This window comes from Danio rerio, chromosome 6, assembly GCF_049306965.1.
Source record: "Danio rerio strain Tuebingen ecotype United States chromosome 6, GRCz12tu, whole genome shotgun sequence".
Classification (NCBI taxonomy): Eukaryota; Metazoa; Chordata; class Actinopteri; order Cypriniformes; family Danionidae; genus Danio; species Danio rerio.
The window spans coordinates 18,514,633-18,531,418 of NC_133181.1; the positions used below are offsets into that span (position 1 = coordinate 18,514,633).

Below are 16,786 nucleotides of genomic sequence, written 5' to 3' on the forward strand. Positions count from 1 at the left end.
AGTGAGAATGACCCTTATACAATTATATATATCCGGGTGAGTAATATGTAAGGTGGAGTAAAATGTCATGTGTAGTTAAAGGTATGTAAGTGTATGTATTTACCACCACCTACTGGAAGTTTTAGATTCTTATTTTGAAGATTATTTTCATTTTAAAACATCTTTTTTTCATAAATGCAGTAAAGTACAATAAGCTGAATTGTTTTCACACATATAAAATAAACTTGTCATCATTTACACATTTTGTGCCATTTAAATCAATTTCTTTTTTATTGTAGATTATTTTGTGTGTTTACTTGCTGCTTTTCACATTTAACACAATGATGAATTGAAAATTTTCGCTTTTTCGAGTCAATTTTATAACATTAAACATGGAATTTTCTCAATAATTTGCATTAATTTAATTCAGGATAACCAATAACTTTATAGTGGTCACTTCTTTTTATTTTTCCTCAGGATCGTAAGTTTTACATGTTTGATGAAATGATCCTTTCATTTCAATGTGTTTTAGTGAAAGTAGACTCGGCCATTTCAAGACACTGAAAACTTTTTTAAATTTTATTATTATTAAAATATTCTTTAAATGAAGGTTATTAATAAATATTTGACCTATAAATATTTAATTCTTAATGTCTGCAAGACTTATTTCGTGTTATTCTATGCGTGTGTGTGTGTGTGTGTGTGTGTGTGTGTGTGTGTGTGTGTGTGTGTGTGTGTGTGTGTGTGTGTGTGTGTGTGTGTGTGTGTGTGTGTGTGTGTGTGTTATATTTATTCCAGAGAAGAGTTTACAGTAGCTTGGTCCATCTGTAACTCCGGTCATTTTGAAGTTTCTTCCAGTCATTCAGGCAACATCTTCTTTCTGGGCGTCAGGCCAATCTTCTGCTGTCCAGAATCAGGTGGTTTGTCTTGGTTGGGCATCTCAGCTGAGATCTCTCCACAATGGGTGACCCCACAGTAGCTGTGAAGTACCAGTGGCGTGAACCATTTGGGTGAACTCATTTTTTAAATGTAATCCTAAGATTTTTTTTGAAGTTTTTTGTTTACAGTTTTGACTTTGATACTGACTGATCTAATGTTTATGCACAAATATATTAAAATAAAGCATTCTGCAGAAAACATTCATTTAAGAGAGATCTTTGAGGAGTGTGTTTATGCATATATATGCTTCAGTGTGAGAAAAGCTAGTCTGCTTGCATGACCATTGCCAGGTCTGGGCTGTTTTATTATTAATGTAATATTAAATTAAATTGTTAATATTAGTTAATGTCCAGTGAGTTCACGTGAATTAACAATGAAACTTTATTTACATTAACTAATGTTAACAAATAATAAATACTGTAATAAATGTATTAGATCTTACCAGGTTTGACTTTTTTTTACAGTGGAATACTGGCAACAGTGTTAGTCACTGTAACAGAGCAGTAGCGGAAACTAACTGGAAACTGCTTACAGTTAATTACTGTACTGTACTTCTGTACTCACAGCATAATCGCTACTGCACACACATTAATGGTAAATCATATATACAGTAGTTATTGTAGTTTAACTCAAATTAATCAGTTTTCTGAACTGTTATGAAAAATAAAAAGCAAACCAATTCTTCAGACAAATGTATTTTATTGTTTTGGCAGCAAACAAACAAACAACAGAAAATGTCTGACAAAATTAAACAAATCAGCAGGTATGAAGACATTTTCTATTCACAATGAAACAAAAAGGTTCAATAATGAACAACACATGCAGTGTATATACAGTAGGACTTGTGTGTTGAAGTAGGGGGGGAACTCCAGGAACTGAGTTTGACATCGATGGTTACAGTGTTGGGGGTAACGCATTACAAGTAACACAAGTTATGAAATAATATGACTTTTCTAAGTAACAAGTAACACATTACTTTAACAAATTAAGGAGTATTTGAGTTACTTCTTAGTTTAATTAATTCTCTTTTAAAACATTTATTGTTGAATTAAAAAATAATTAAATAAATAAATAATAGTAATATTAATAATAGTTTTCTCCCAGCAGAAACACTATAACTGTTACTATGATTATTTATGTGAAGCTGCTTTGACACAATCTACATTGTAAAAGCGCTATACAAATAAAGCTGAAAGGTAACATAACACAATATTTTCCATAAAGTATAAGTAATACAGCTTTACATTATAATGTTACTTTTTTGGGGGAGTAACTCAATATTGTATTGCATTACTTTTAAAAGTATCTTTCCCCAACACTGATGGTATAAAGCACATTGTCAAAGCAACTGGCAACATTTATCTCAATCACACATATAATAATAATAATTAAAAAACTTAATTTGTTCAGTTCTCCAGTCAAATTCATTTAGCCTCTGCAAAAATGAATGCAAGTGCTGTTTAACGGAGAGATTTAAAAAACAAACACATTTTTACTAGTTAATTTGCAAGATATTCAAATATACTAATATTCAGCTTAAAATACAATTTAAAGGCTTAACTAGGTTAAACTAGGCAAGTCAGGTTAATTATAAGAAAAGTAAACAAAGTTATAAGAAATACTGTGACAATTTCCTTGCGCTGTTTAACATCACTTATATTTTAGAAAATAATTGAAATTTCAAAAGAGGCTGAATAATTTTGCCTTCAAATGTATCTTGTCCATAGATAATACTTGCCTTTGAATAAGCTCTAGTGTGGCATTGATTGACTTGATTAATCTTAATATAATGGTAAAAACAAAAGTCGGCAACACCAAGGATCCAAATATCTTTTATTATTATTTACTTAAAAAAAGCTCAAGACAACAAACTTTTCTATTGTCGCTAATATGAACCGACAGGTGGAAACATCTCTGAAAAACTCTCAGCATCAAATTCACAACTTGGGACCTGACAGTGGAGGTCTGTGTGTGGATGGCTGTACAGTATAGATCATCTGTTATGATTCCCTGTGAGGATTTCTGTGCACGTTATCTAACTGAGGAGATTCAAATTGAAGGATTTTAATGGGTATAAAATCTGCTTAGTTCCAGAAAGGCACATTACACTGTTTGCGTCTGTACATTATGGCAAAACCATTAAAGATGAGTTGTCCAATTAATACATATACTTCAATGAAAGTCATGTAAGAAGTGTGAGGAGATGCTAACTAGCTAACAATGTAGCTTTCAAGTGCACAGTTCAGGATAACAACAATTGGATTTAACACAAAGACTTTATTTAAGAAACCCTCAAAATATTTGAACACATTTACTCCTTTACACTCATTGTAGATTCTTATTTAGAGCTTAAAACACATCAGACTCTGCATCTGAACTGACAGACAGAGAATAGAGCACACTCAGAAGTAAACAAATCAAACACCTGTGGCTCCCTTAAAGGACAACACATTTGTGTTTAGAATAAGACGGACAGCCAGTGTATGTGTGTGTTAATGCCTAAACCATTGTTTTCTGTCTTAAAATAAATGCAACTCTATAAATATCCACATAAAGCATCAGAGTAGATGAGACAGTAATTTACCATTTATTACCACAGTTACTACCTGTAATGGCTACATAAAGTAATGACCTAATTTCAAACTCCTAAATGTTTTTTGGGGAGGGGCAGTGTACAGCAAGACCAGATAACACCGGGGCTTGCTGATCATTCCACCACCGCACATCCAGCTCACAAAATGGCCGCATCCAGTCCTCCAGCTCACAAGATGGCCGCTTCCAGTATGCCAGCTCACAAGATGGCTTCCTGTCCTGAATCTGGTCATGTCCCTGAAAGGCTACCTCCAGTGCTGCCAGACCCTCCAGTGCTGCCAGAGCTGCCAGTCCCTCCAGAGCTGCCAGACCTTCCAGAGCTGCCAGAACCTCCAGTGCTGCCAGAACCTCCAGTGCTGCCAGAACCTCCAGTGCTGCCAGACCGTCCAGTGCTGCCAGATCCTCTAGAGCTGCCAGAGTCACTGCCACCGCCGGAGCTGCCAGCGCCGCAGCCAGAGTCGACGCCGCAGCCAGAGTCGACGCCGCAGCCAGAGTCGACGCCGCAGTCAGCGCCACAGCTGGAGACGCAGCCAGCTCCACGCTCCAGGTCTTCAATTGTCAAACGATTCAGGACCACGACAGCTCCACTCTCCGGGTCTTCCGCAGCTCCACGCTCCAGGCCCTCCGCAACTCCACTTTCCGGGTCTTCCACAGCTCCACGCTCCTGGTCCTCCATTGTCAAACGATCCAGGACCACGACAGCTCTACTCTCCAGGTCTTCCGCAGCTTCACGCTCTAGGCCCTCCGCAACTCCACTCTCTGGGTCTTCCGCAGTTCCACGCTCCAGGTCCTCCGCAGCTCCCTTCTCCGGGTCTTCCGCAGCTCCACGCTCCAGGCCTTCAGCAACTCCACGCTCCAGGCCTGCCTCAGCTTCACGCCCCAGGTACGCTCCAGCTGCATGGTCCTGGCCCTCCATCCCTCCCCCTGTTCCGCCTCTGCTCCACCTCCCGCCTGAACTGTATTTGGAGCGTCTGGAAGTCGCTCTTTAGAGGGGGGGCTATGTTACGATAACCAGCGATCATTCTCTGGAGATCGCTGGTTTCCTCTATCATCATGAACTCAACTTCCGCATTCTCCAGGACTACATTTTCATACATGCACTTCTTCCAAACACGCACGCCTGGTCATTCATCTTTCTGATTACATCACCAGCTGAAACTTGTCACAGACTGATATTTCACACAGTATTTAAGCAGCACACACACTCATTCAGGTTGCAGAGTCTTGTTTACTGTTTGATGACAATTCTACGCGTTTCTTCCTGTCTTGTTTTTCCGTGTCTTAATCTAGCTTAGTATCCTCGTTATCCTGTTTAGCCGCCAGCCTTTCGACCTTTTGCCTGTACCTCGATTACGACTCTGGATTTGCCCTCACATACCTGTTCATACCTGTTTTGACCATTGCTTGCCTGACCTTCGAATAAACCTGCATTTAGATCTTACCTTCAGTTGTTTGTGTCACTTCCAATCACAACACATACAAATCCTGCTGGTTTTACAGTAAAATACTGTTTCCATTCATTACAGCAGAACACTGGCTATTTTAGAGTTATTTACCGCATAATCTACATCAAGGGTTAACAGTGTACAATTTAAATAACTGCCACAGAGAAGACATCTAACAATCTATGCCCACCTCCACCCCCTTCCTTTTGGAAGGACATCTATTTTTCAATTCATCCATCCATTAAGGAAACACTTAACCTCTAGCCATCAGTGTCCAGTCATTGCTGAGGTGTGTGATTCCTATTTTACTCCACATGCTGCACTCCAGTCTGTAAAGACAAAGACACGACTAACAAAGCTCTACATGTTGCTGAACTCCAGCAATGCACAAGATAATCTCCAGTGTTCTTCAGATAAATCTCCACTGATGCTCTTGTGAGTTTCCTTCTTCTGCCTGATGTGTGTCAATTACTTGAACACCTGCCAAAGACGAGACATCTAGCTAACTATCTAAGCCCACCACCACCCCCTTCCTCTTGGAAGGACATCTATTTTTCATTCATTTATCCACCTATCTATTCAGTAAAATGACTAACCAGACCATCAGTTTCTAGTCATTGCTGAGGTGTGAGTCCCGTTTCTCCTCATGCCCCAGTGTAATCTGACATACAAGACAAAAACAAGACTAACAAAACTCTACATGCTGCTGATCTTCAGCAATAAACAAAGTTTTCTCCAGTGCTCTTCAGATATATCTCAACTGTTGCCTTGTGACTCTCCTCCTTCTGCTTCACTCCAATCTGCAAAAGACTAAGACAGCACCAACAGAGCCCTAACTGATGGCTGAGCTCCTGCAATGCACATGCGGTTCTCCGGCAATTAAAAAAAAAATCTCCACTGATGCTCTTGTGAGTCTCTGTCTTCTCCCTGCTGTATGTCCATTACCTACAATAAATAACAGCCACAGAGAAGACATCTAGCTAACAATCCATGTCTACCACTACCCTCTTCCTCTTGGAAGGACATTCATGCCATGCACCTATCCACCTGTTTTTAAAGGACACTCCTGACCATCAGTGTCCAGTCATTGCTGAGGTGTGTGATTCCTATATTTCTCCACAAGCTGCACTCCAGACTGTAAAAGACAAAGACACGACTAACAGAGCTCTACATGCTTGCTGAACTCCTGCAGTGCACTAAATGTTTTCCAGCGTTCCTTAGACAAATCTCCACTGATGCTCTTGTGAGTTTCCTTCTTCTGTCTGTTGTGTGTCCATTACCTGAAAATGAAACGCCTGCCGCAGAGAATACATCTATCTATCTAAAGCTGAGCTCAGACTACAGAAGTTGTAATCCAATTTATTTTGACCTCCTGAGAATCGGAGATGAAATCTTGTCGAGGACTTTGATCGGTTCTCAGCGCAGATTATCTGGTAATGTGAGCCGTTTAAAGATAGAATCTTGCACCTCGCCATCTTGAACACAAATTGCAGCCTCCCTGATCATAACAGACATGATTGAAATCCAGGATTTGAAATCGGGCTAATCACAGCAGTTTAAACCTATTCAGTATTAACAAAGCCATGAGCTGGAGAGAATCATGTTGCTTTTAATAAATAAATAAATATATCATTTTTTTGAATAATAAGCTTGAATTATCCTTTATTATTAGCCAGATTTAACGTTATTCTTATAGCGGTGTGCAGATATTGATGACACATGTGTAGCCGGGCACTAGAACATTGCCAGTTATCTCCAAAACCCAAAATGATTCAACATATTACAGTTTTTCTTAGTGGCTTTGGTGCATTTCTCACAACACTATTTACATTTGCACAACAGTTAATGCATTTCTCAAAACTATTAGTAATTTGTGCACATCATAGTAGCAGTTTCTCATTCCTTCCAACAAATTGTGAATGCTTTTGGACATGTATCAATTGCTTTCATACAATTCTCTGCTGTTTATAAAATTATTATTCGCTTATGTCATGTCAGTCAAAATAAACTAAACTTGTGAATACTGAAAAGTCATTCCATTTAAAAACTAATAGTCCTCATCTCATTACTTGAGTCATTACATACAAAAATGTTGAACTAGTTGTCGAAATCTGACAAGAAAATTTTATTAAAACTTTTACATCTTTATTTTCCAGAAAATGTCTTCTAAATTGAACAATTTCATGAATGATTTACAGACCTGTGTATGTTGTAGGTTCAGTTGCAATTTGTACTTAATGTTTGAAAGTTGTGCACAGCACATATTGTTTACAGTTGTGCACAGCTCTGCCCAAAGGGAGTTTATGTTTGTTGTAAATAAGAGTGTATTTATTCTTTTGCCCAATGCTGTGAATAAATTAGAATTGCAAAGAGCATCTGCAGTAAAAATGTGAAACATACATATTCAGTGTCTTGTAATCAGATTCCTCACTAAATGCAGTGATGTCTAACTTTACTGTAGTTTTCAAATGGCTGAGCAAATAGTATATAGTGCTGTCTTGAGCATTTTCAGAAAGTGTCACCAAAATCAGACTTTATTGCATTGAAAAAAAAATAGAGCAAACTGTCATAATGAAAACATGACAAAGCCATTTGACTATCTTGTGAATAAACAATGGTGTCAGGACTTTTCCTCTCGATGACACTGACACTCTCATTGACATCAATACTTGCTTTTGAGGAATGAGCTATCCATTTTGAGTAAGTGACTCACTTTTTCAGGTTATCATCTAGGTTTTGCAGTTTGTGCTAATTGTTTTGAGAAATGCATTAACTGTTGTGCAAATGGAAAAAGTGTTGTGAGAAATGCACCAAAGCCACTGAGAAAAACTAAACTGTGTTTTTATACATTAATTTATTTATTTTTCTGTGATGAGGATAGAATGAGTTCAATAGCCTATAAAATCATTAGGTCAACGTCTATATAGCCTAGTCCAGTAAACAATATTTTAATCTATGAGAATAATTTGACAGTAAGTGATAACTGAAGATCAGGGGTGTTGCACTGAGTGAATTATTTTATTTTTCTACACTACTGGGCTTATTAAATGCGTGACAGGTACAATTTCACTTTTAAAGAGGCTCTAGCAATCTAAAAGCTGAGCTATTGCCAGTCAAACACAGCACAGCCATCGCAGCAAGACGGAGAGATTTCAATTATTGTCATAAATAGTAATATCACTGTGACAGGGTGGCTCAGTGGTTAGCACTGTCGCCTTACAGCAAGAAGGTTGCTGGATTGAGTCCCAGCTGGGTCAGTTGGCATTTCTATGTAGAGTTTGCATGATCTCCCCATGTTCGTGTGGTTTTCCCCACAGTCCAAAGACATGCGATATAGGTGAACTGAATAAACTAAATTGGCCATAGTGTATTGGTGTGAATGTGAGAGTGTATGGGTGTGTGAATAATTGATATAATTATAATTGAACATTCGTTTAGACATATCAAATCAACATTTCTTCATTCTGCTGTCCACTACCTGCATGTCAGACCCTTATAAACATCCCAATTGCCAATGATTATTAGTTATATATAATACGCATTTATGAAATGAATGTTTGTGTGTGAGAGCAAATTTAAAAGACACTTGCAGCTCAACTTGCGTGTGTTAATTAAATTTTACAGGCTAACTGCATGAACAGCTACGCAAACTGAGACGTAGTGTAGCCTATTTCGAGTGCAGGATATTAGTGTTTTCCTGTAGTGGCAGTTGGTAAAATATTACTAAATTAATAATAAGTAATTAAAAAAGTGAGTTATTCCGTTTGTGGATAGGACAACAACCTCCTTATAATAAGCTTAAATGATCAGTTTTCATTAGCCACTAACGTTATTCTGTGTGTGAATATTTATGAGCCAGATGTAGCTGGGTAGCTATGCCTACTAAATTGCTAGTTATCTCCAAAAAACAAAAAGCTTCAACATTAAAATGTGCTTTTAGAAATTACAGATATATCTTTCCTGTGAGGCCTGTGTCTAGTGCCGTAAACCAACATAGAGTAGCTCTATATGCTATAACAGATTATTTTTCTACACAATATAGGCAGTGCAACAGGTAACAATTTAGCTTTTGAGCAAGAATGCACAGCACATCGTGGCATGATGGAGAGATTATAAGCCTATTATTATTATTATTAGACATTTGTCTGGGCATTAGGGACGGGGAGTCGACTCCTCGACTCTCAATGAACCTAGTACTGGAATCGACTTGAGAACAGAAATATGGGAGTTGAGTCTGTTTCTAAATTGGAAGCGGATCAACTTACATAAGAACTGCAGAAAAAATTACTATTCCTGATTATTTTGTTCACTCATGCTCTGTGTTTATGTATCAAACATTTAGATTTTTATTTAAGCGTTGTTTGGGCTCAATTGGGGTGTTTTTTAATTTGTTATTGAACTGCTGCTACACATCTTTTCATTAAATATTTTGATAATAAATTGATGTTTTAACTTTCTGTCTCAAAGATTGCAATTTACTTTTCTAAATTAAAAAAAGTATAGGCGGATTATTATTTTATTTCGACTGCAGATGATTTAAAATGCTGATTTTGTCTGACCACAGGAGAACTGCTTGTATAAAGAACGATATGATACAGCATGTTTAATCCTTGCGCTATTTTAAGTGAATGTAAAAGGTGTCGATTCTTGAGCCGATTCCACCGACTCCAAAATTAGGAGAAGAGAATAGCAGTCGACCCCGAAGAACCCAGAGCCGAACACCCTTACTGGACATAATTCATATTGGTCACCATTTATTTAACTTTATCACCGCCACTAACAGCTACTCAAACAGGATCCAAATGTATTTTGAGCGCATGAGAGTGTTTTGCCAGTAGTGGCAGTTGGTCTAATATTAGTATAGTAATAAATGGTAATTATTGATAAAGAGAGTGATGTGCTCCATCGGTCACGATAACCTTAATATCTTGTGTTCTGTGGCGTAGTTTTCATATTTTGTACTTAGCACACATTTAAGATTTGAGGTGGGCTAAAAAATTAGCCAAAGATTCTCCTCATGTGTTCACAGCAACCAGATTTCATTATTGGTTAGGTTTTTAAAACTCCTATAGTCTGAGCCCAGCTCAAGCCCACCACCACCCCCTTCCTCTTGAACATCTTTCGGTGATAGGTGATACCTGACCAGCAGTTTCTCATCATTGCAGAGATGTGATTCCCTAAATTCTCCACTCCACTCTGTAAAAGATAAAGAAAACATCAACAGAGCTCTACCTGCTTGTTTGATACTATCTATTCGTCCGTCCGTCCATCCATCCTATCTAAAGAAAATACCCGACTATCACTCTGTGAAAATGTAAATAAATAAATTAAAATGTTTGATGAAGTTAATTTGACTCAACTTAAAAATGTAAGGCTGTACCTAATTTATTACGATGCACTTGTGATTACTGAGGTGTGTTTCCCTGTTCTTTCACATGCTTCGTACAAATCTGCCAAAGAGAAAGATATCAGGTCTATAATTAATCTTACTACATTTCTTTGGAAACTAACTCCATTTTTCAGTCTGTTCAAGCAGTTCTGCCTCTTTGCCGAGGTCCAGGTCTTCCAGTATATCTCCACTGTTCCCCTTGTGAGTCTCAGGGGTAAAGCTCTACTGGGCCATGAGCCCCCCTCAACCTCACCCCACCCAAAAAAACATTTATTTACCCATATATAAATAGCTATACTGAATATTTTACATTAAAATTTGAATTATATTATAAATAAAAGTATTATTATTATTATTATTATTATTATTATTATTTAATGTTTGTATTATAATAATACTTTTTTCCCTAAATAATTAACCTAATCGAATCACTCTCATAATCTATCACTCAGTTGTGTCTTTACATTCAACTGATTTTAAATTTTCTTAAAAAACTTTTGCATGAATTTTAAATTATGAGAATTCTGAGAAACACAAAACAAAAATGTATAGAATTATCTGTTGTCTGAGACCTGACTCTGATGGCCGAGAAATAATGTTATTAAGTCTAACTTTCTTGACTCATTCATCATCTCTCCTTTGTGCTTCATACAAAAAAAGCCTTGTATAGTCAAAATATGATCATCCTCACATTACTTAAACAGTAGTTTTGCAGACTTGCAAAACTTACTGAGCGCAGACACCACTGCATTAAAGGCTGTTATTCTGGTTTTATGAGTGGCATGTATTTTTTTCAGTGTGCATGTTAAACAACCGGGATTCACAGCAGAAGCAGAAGCAGCCGTGCGTGAGGCACACAAGAGTGGTTTTCTGCACACATGCGTCAGTTTGTTCTCGATTAAACTGTTGCTTTATTTACTGCATTGCCCCCTTTAATGGAGCACGTGTCTCCGTATATGGGGTCTAGCGACACCCCTGGTCAATCTCCTATTCTGTCTGTTGTGTGTACATCAACTACAATATAAATAGCTGCCACACATCTTTCCAACTATCTATGCCCACCTCCACCCCCTTCCTCTTGGAAGGACATCTACTGTATTTACCATCTGACCAGCCATTCATTCATTAATCTATCATCCATCCATTCATCCAAAAAATACCTAACCAGGGGTGCGTTTCCCAAAACCATTGTTAGCCAACTAAGGTCACAAGTTCCATTCTTATAAACATAGTTTGTTAATTTGCCGTTTCCCAAATCCATCGCTCCAAAGAACATTCACAAACTGCGCCACAAACTTGAGCACTTGAAACTACAGCTCTGGAGCTGTAATTAGAAACAGTTCCTGACTGTGTTCTATTCTCAGTTATCCCCCTATGCCCTATTCATTTAGAACATTTTAACATTCAAAGTTACAATTATTAAAAAAAAAACAAAACATTAAAGTCATCTCTCTTAGGTGTAATTTGCGTTCAAACTATTTTTACAGTTCAGTTTTCGTGATCTTACAGATCTTACAGTTTACAACTGTGCTCCCTTCGCAGTGCACTTTGAAAACATTGATGTCATTTTGAACAAGCCTCATGACGAAAGCTATAGGTGACCTATTATTTAAAAGCAAAATTTATGTTACGTCTTCAAAGTTTGTGAAAACAAAAAGCATACATTAATTATTTCAATTTATAGTGGGTTATTTATTAAGTATCTGTATTGTATATGACATAGGCCTGCTGGTTAGAACTTTCTGCAGTGGTTTATATGTGTTAAAGTATATATCCTACCTAATAATAATAATAATCATCATCATCACCATCATCATCATTAATATTATTATTAACGTATGATTTTTTCATTTCTAATAAATAATTAATATTACATTTCATTTTATAATAAATAGCCTTTATTATTTATTTATTTTTATGATTTATATGATATTAGAATACGTGTTAGCTTTTGTAAGTGATATGTTTTAGAATAGAATGTGTAATGTTTAACTTCTCAATAATATTAGTAAACAAACATTAGCCCTGTTTGTGTCATTTACATATATTTCAGTTAATATGGAAAGCGAGTGCATATTTTTACTAAATCTAATATTAAATTCTATTTTAAATGCGTGTGCGCGTGTCACAATCACCAGCGACCTCTAACCATTATTACCTCTAAACCTCTAAACATTATCTCTCATTCTAACTACAAATCTGCCAGTTTATGGACTACAACTGCATACATGCACTTCACCCAGACACACATGCTTCCTCATCTAGACTGATTACACTCGCACCACCTGAGGATTGTCAGAGACTGATTGCACACACTATTTAAGCAGCACACACACTCATTCACTTTGCCGAGTCTTTTTTCTGCCACAGTGACATAACAACGCATTTTCCTAGCCTTGTTTTCACGTGTAGTTGCCTAGCCTTGTTATTTAGTTGTCCCTGTCTGCCGCATGCCTTTCGACTTCTAGCTTGTTATATTGACTGCGATTCTGGATTTGCCTTTATACATCTGTTTGCACCTGTGTTGACCATTGCTAGCCTGACCACTGAATAAACCTGCATGTGGATCCAACCTCAGTTGTTTGTGTCCCCCCCTTGGTTACAGTGTGTATAATTTGCACAAAGGAATTATGTTTGTCTTCTCTAAAAAAGTAGTTTAGAGCATCATTACGGGCATTTTATCATAATTATAACTAACCTGGTTTAAGCGATGGATCTGCGACAGAGAAACTACAGGTTTTGGGAAACACTCGTCACTACATCATTCTTTTTTCAAACGATGCATCAGACTTTTATAGCTTAGCCGCGAGTTACTTCGTTGTTTGGGAAACGCAGCCCAGACCATCAGTTTCCAGTCATGCTGAGGTGCGAGTCCCATTTCTCCACAGGCCCCAGTCTAATCTGCAAAAGACAAATACAAGACTAACAAAGCTCTACTTGCTGGATGATCTGCATCAATAAACCAAACGTTCTCCAGTGTTCCTCAGATAAATATACACCATTTTGCTCGTGAGTCTGACTCTTCTGCCTGTTGTAGTTGTAAATAATAGCCACAGACAAGACATATATCTAACAATCTATGCCCACCACCACCCCCTTCCACTTGGAAGAACATCCATCCATGCACCCATTCATCTGCCTTTAAAGGATATTCCTGACCATCAGTGTCCATTGCTGAGGTGTGTGATTCCTATTTGTCTACACATGCTGCACTCCAGCCTGGAAAAGAAAGACACAACTAACAGAGCTCTACATGCTTGCTGAACTCCAGAAATGCATAAACTGTTAACCAGCGGTTTTCAGACAAATCTCCACCGATGCTCTTGTGAGTCTCCTTCTTCTGTCTGTTGTGTGTCCATTACAGGAAAAAGAAACACCTGCCGCAAACAAGACATTTATCTGACTTAAAGAGATTCCAGACAATCATCTAGTATGTACAAATGAAAGTATATGATTTTAAATGTTTTATAAAGTTAATTTGATTCAACCTAAAAAAGTGTAAGTCTGTATCTAATTTATTACGATGCACTTGTCATTACTAAGGTGCGTTTCCCTGTTCCTCCACATGCTCCATGCCAACCTGTCAAAGAGAAAGATATCAGGTCTTTATTTAATCTCAATGGATTTCTTTGAAAGCAAACTAGTAGCACAATAGGGCGTCCCGAGTTCGAATCCCAGCATGAAGACATTTCCCAACTCTACCCCCTTCTCTGTCTCCCACTTCGTTTCCTGTCCCATTACTGTCCTATCTAATAAAGGCAAAAAAGCTGAAAAAAAAGAATATTTCAGTGTGAACACACTACTTACACCATTTACACTACAAAATGGCATAGAATAGTGTACAAGTATGTGATTTGGAACGCACCCATAGACAGTACTGACAGAGCCCTACCTGCTGTTCTCCAGCATTTTCTAGATAAATGTCCACCGATGCTCTTTTGAGTCTCCCTCTTCTGCCTGCTCTCCATTAGCTGAAAAAGGAAAAACCTGACACAGACAAGGCCTAACTATCTATCTATACCAGTGGTTCTCAAAGTGTGGTACGCAGGCTTTCTTCTAGTGGTGCACGGAGGAATCACAGAATAATAATTAAAAATATATGAACGCCCTTTTACCCTTTGATGCGTATGATAACACCGATGTGATCAGCATTTGCTGTTCCCTGTACTGTATGATCACACTGTTATTATTAGTATGTTTAGTGCATCATGTCATCAGATGCTATGATTGAAAAAAACTGTGGAGCTCTCGAGCAGATACGCACTAGTGAAGTGCTTTTCAGTTACTGCAAACTTAGAAGTTTCTACAAGCTGCATCATTGGTGAAATAATTATCACAAACGTGTTAAAGTGTTCATAGTTGTGTAAAATAATGTGTGTTTTCGATGTATAGCCGATACATATTTCGATATATATTTGTTTTGTAAATAGCCTAGTGGTGTGGCTTTTGATTTAGTTTGTTAAATGGTGCAGGTCGAAGAACAGACTAAAGCCAATTTTACCATGTTTGAACCTTGAAAAAACACAAAATGAAAGTTTGTGCACAGACGGAGCACCTGCAAACCTTACCCAAGTCGACCTGAAAAACGGTGGTCGGATGCACAGTTTACACAAACTCCACAGTTTACTTATGATATGATCTCAATTCCACCAAATCATGGAAATGCTGCATGTATGAATTGATAAATCACTTATGAATTGGTCAGTGTATTTATAATCACTCACTTTTCTGAAACACATACTGTAAATGACGCGCTGTAAGCAGATCTAATATCTAATTTAAATTGTAATTGTGAACATTATATTTCAAATACAAGTTAATGTTTAGGGCCCTATCATACACCCGGCGCAATGCGGCGCAAGGCGCGGCGCAATAGTCTGTTGCTAGTTTCAGCTTGGCGCAAGAGTGGTTTTGAGGCGTTGCGCTTCGCTGTTTGAATAGCAAATGCATTTGCGCTCATATGTGCATCCATAGGCGTTCTGGTCTAAAAAGGAAGGCGTTCTGAGGCGCACTGCTGGCGCGTTGCTATTTTGCGAAACTAAAATAGATTTTTAATTAGACCAAAACAAACCCGGTCTAAACTCCGGCGCCTCGCTTACACACTGCTTAATACGTACAAGAGAGCAATAGGCAAATATCTTTACATATGAAAAAAATAAACAATAAGGATATAGGATATAATAAGAATAGATATAGGATATAAATAGAAAGGATTAAAATATTACAAATCATATTATTTTCTAGCCTACATAAATATGAAAAATCACTGCTTTTATGTCTTCTTCATCTCGGGGGGCTTTTTCAGTTCATTCATAACAATTTATATAATGTATAATGTTATTATTATTAGCAGTATTATTTATTTTATCCATATTTATATTTGTTTTATTAAAAACAAGCTTAGATTTGCCCACCTGTCAGGTTTTAGACCATATGGGGCACAGCATGTGTTTTAGGATATAACTCAGGTTTTTGAACACACTTCGTTATTATTGTTCATTTATTTGTTTGCTGGAAATTAGAACTGAATTTAGAAATAGTTTTGAAACGAATATTTGCGCTTAACAAACGCAATTAATCGCGATTATCTCTCCTTCTCATGCAGTAGATGCTCTGTTTAACAGTTTTCTGTTAAAAAAATGTTAACTGTTAACTGTTTGCTAGTAAAATGCTCAGTTTTTCCACTTAGACTTACTTTTGCGTCCTGTAAATAGCGAATGCGCTTATGGCGCGACGCAGCTGGCTCTTAAAGGGAATGGGAGATGGAACTCTAATTGGTTTATTTTCAAAACACACAAATAACTCATTAAGAAAATAAACTCAACCCTTTTAGACCATGCAGAACGGCGCAAAGCAGATTTTCCCGTCTTTAAATTAGCAAAAATCCGTTCTGACACACCCTGAAAGCGTTTGCGCCCTGCGTTTTGCGCTCTGCGCATGGACCGTCAAAATAGAGCTCTTAGATTTGAAGAGAGAGACCGGGGATAGTTGTAACACTTAAAATCTCTACAACAAGGAACTAGTTACAAATCAGCTGATTCACTTCACACATGCTCATTTTAGTCCTCATACCACATATGAAAAAGTCCTGTGACAGACACAGCAGATATTAGACAGAAAAACTACACTTCAGCTAAGATTAGCTAATTAATTATTTTTAAGATATCATTGCCTGATTTGTAGTTAAACCCATGTAATCTGTGTGTCTGATTGTGGATATACTTAATCCACATTGTTGGTGATAATGTTTTAGCTGTTAGCTGTAGGAGAACAGATTCATGGCCACATAATGCTGGGTCAGTTGAAACAACAAAAGCTAGTAACTTGCTAGTCACATCAGTGAAATGTTACCACCAACCTCAAGCAGATTTAAAACTGTATTTATATGATTTAATTTCAGTATTGCTATAGCTTATAAAAGAGAAAGTCAAAAGTAGTTTGA

General features: G+C 37.3%; 1 long non-coding RNA gene across 1 annotated transcript; it reads right to left on the reverse strand.

Moving 5' to 3' along the window:
* Positions 1-12,270: 12,270 nt before the first annotated feature.
* Positions 12,271-15,000, reverse strand: LOC141386233 (uncharacterized). The gene is made up of 3 exons (XR_012407831.1): positions 14,237-15,000; positions 13,833-14,111; positions 12,271-13,721 (listed from the first exon to the last, which is right to left on the reverse strand). It is a non-coding gene; the product is annotated as an uncharacterized lncRNA (long non-coding RNA).
* Positions 15,001-16,786: the final 1,786 nt, after the last annotated feature.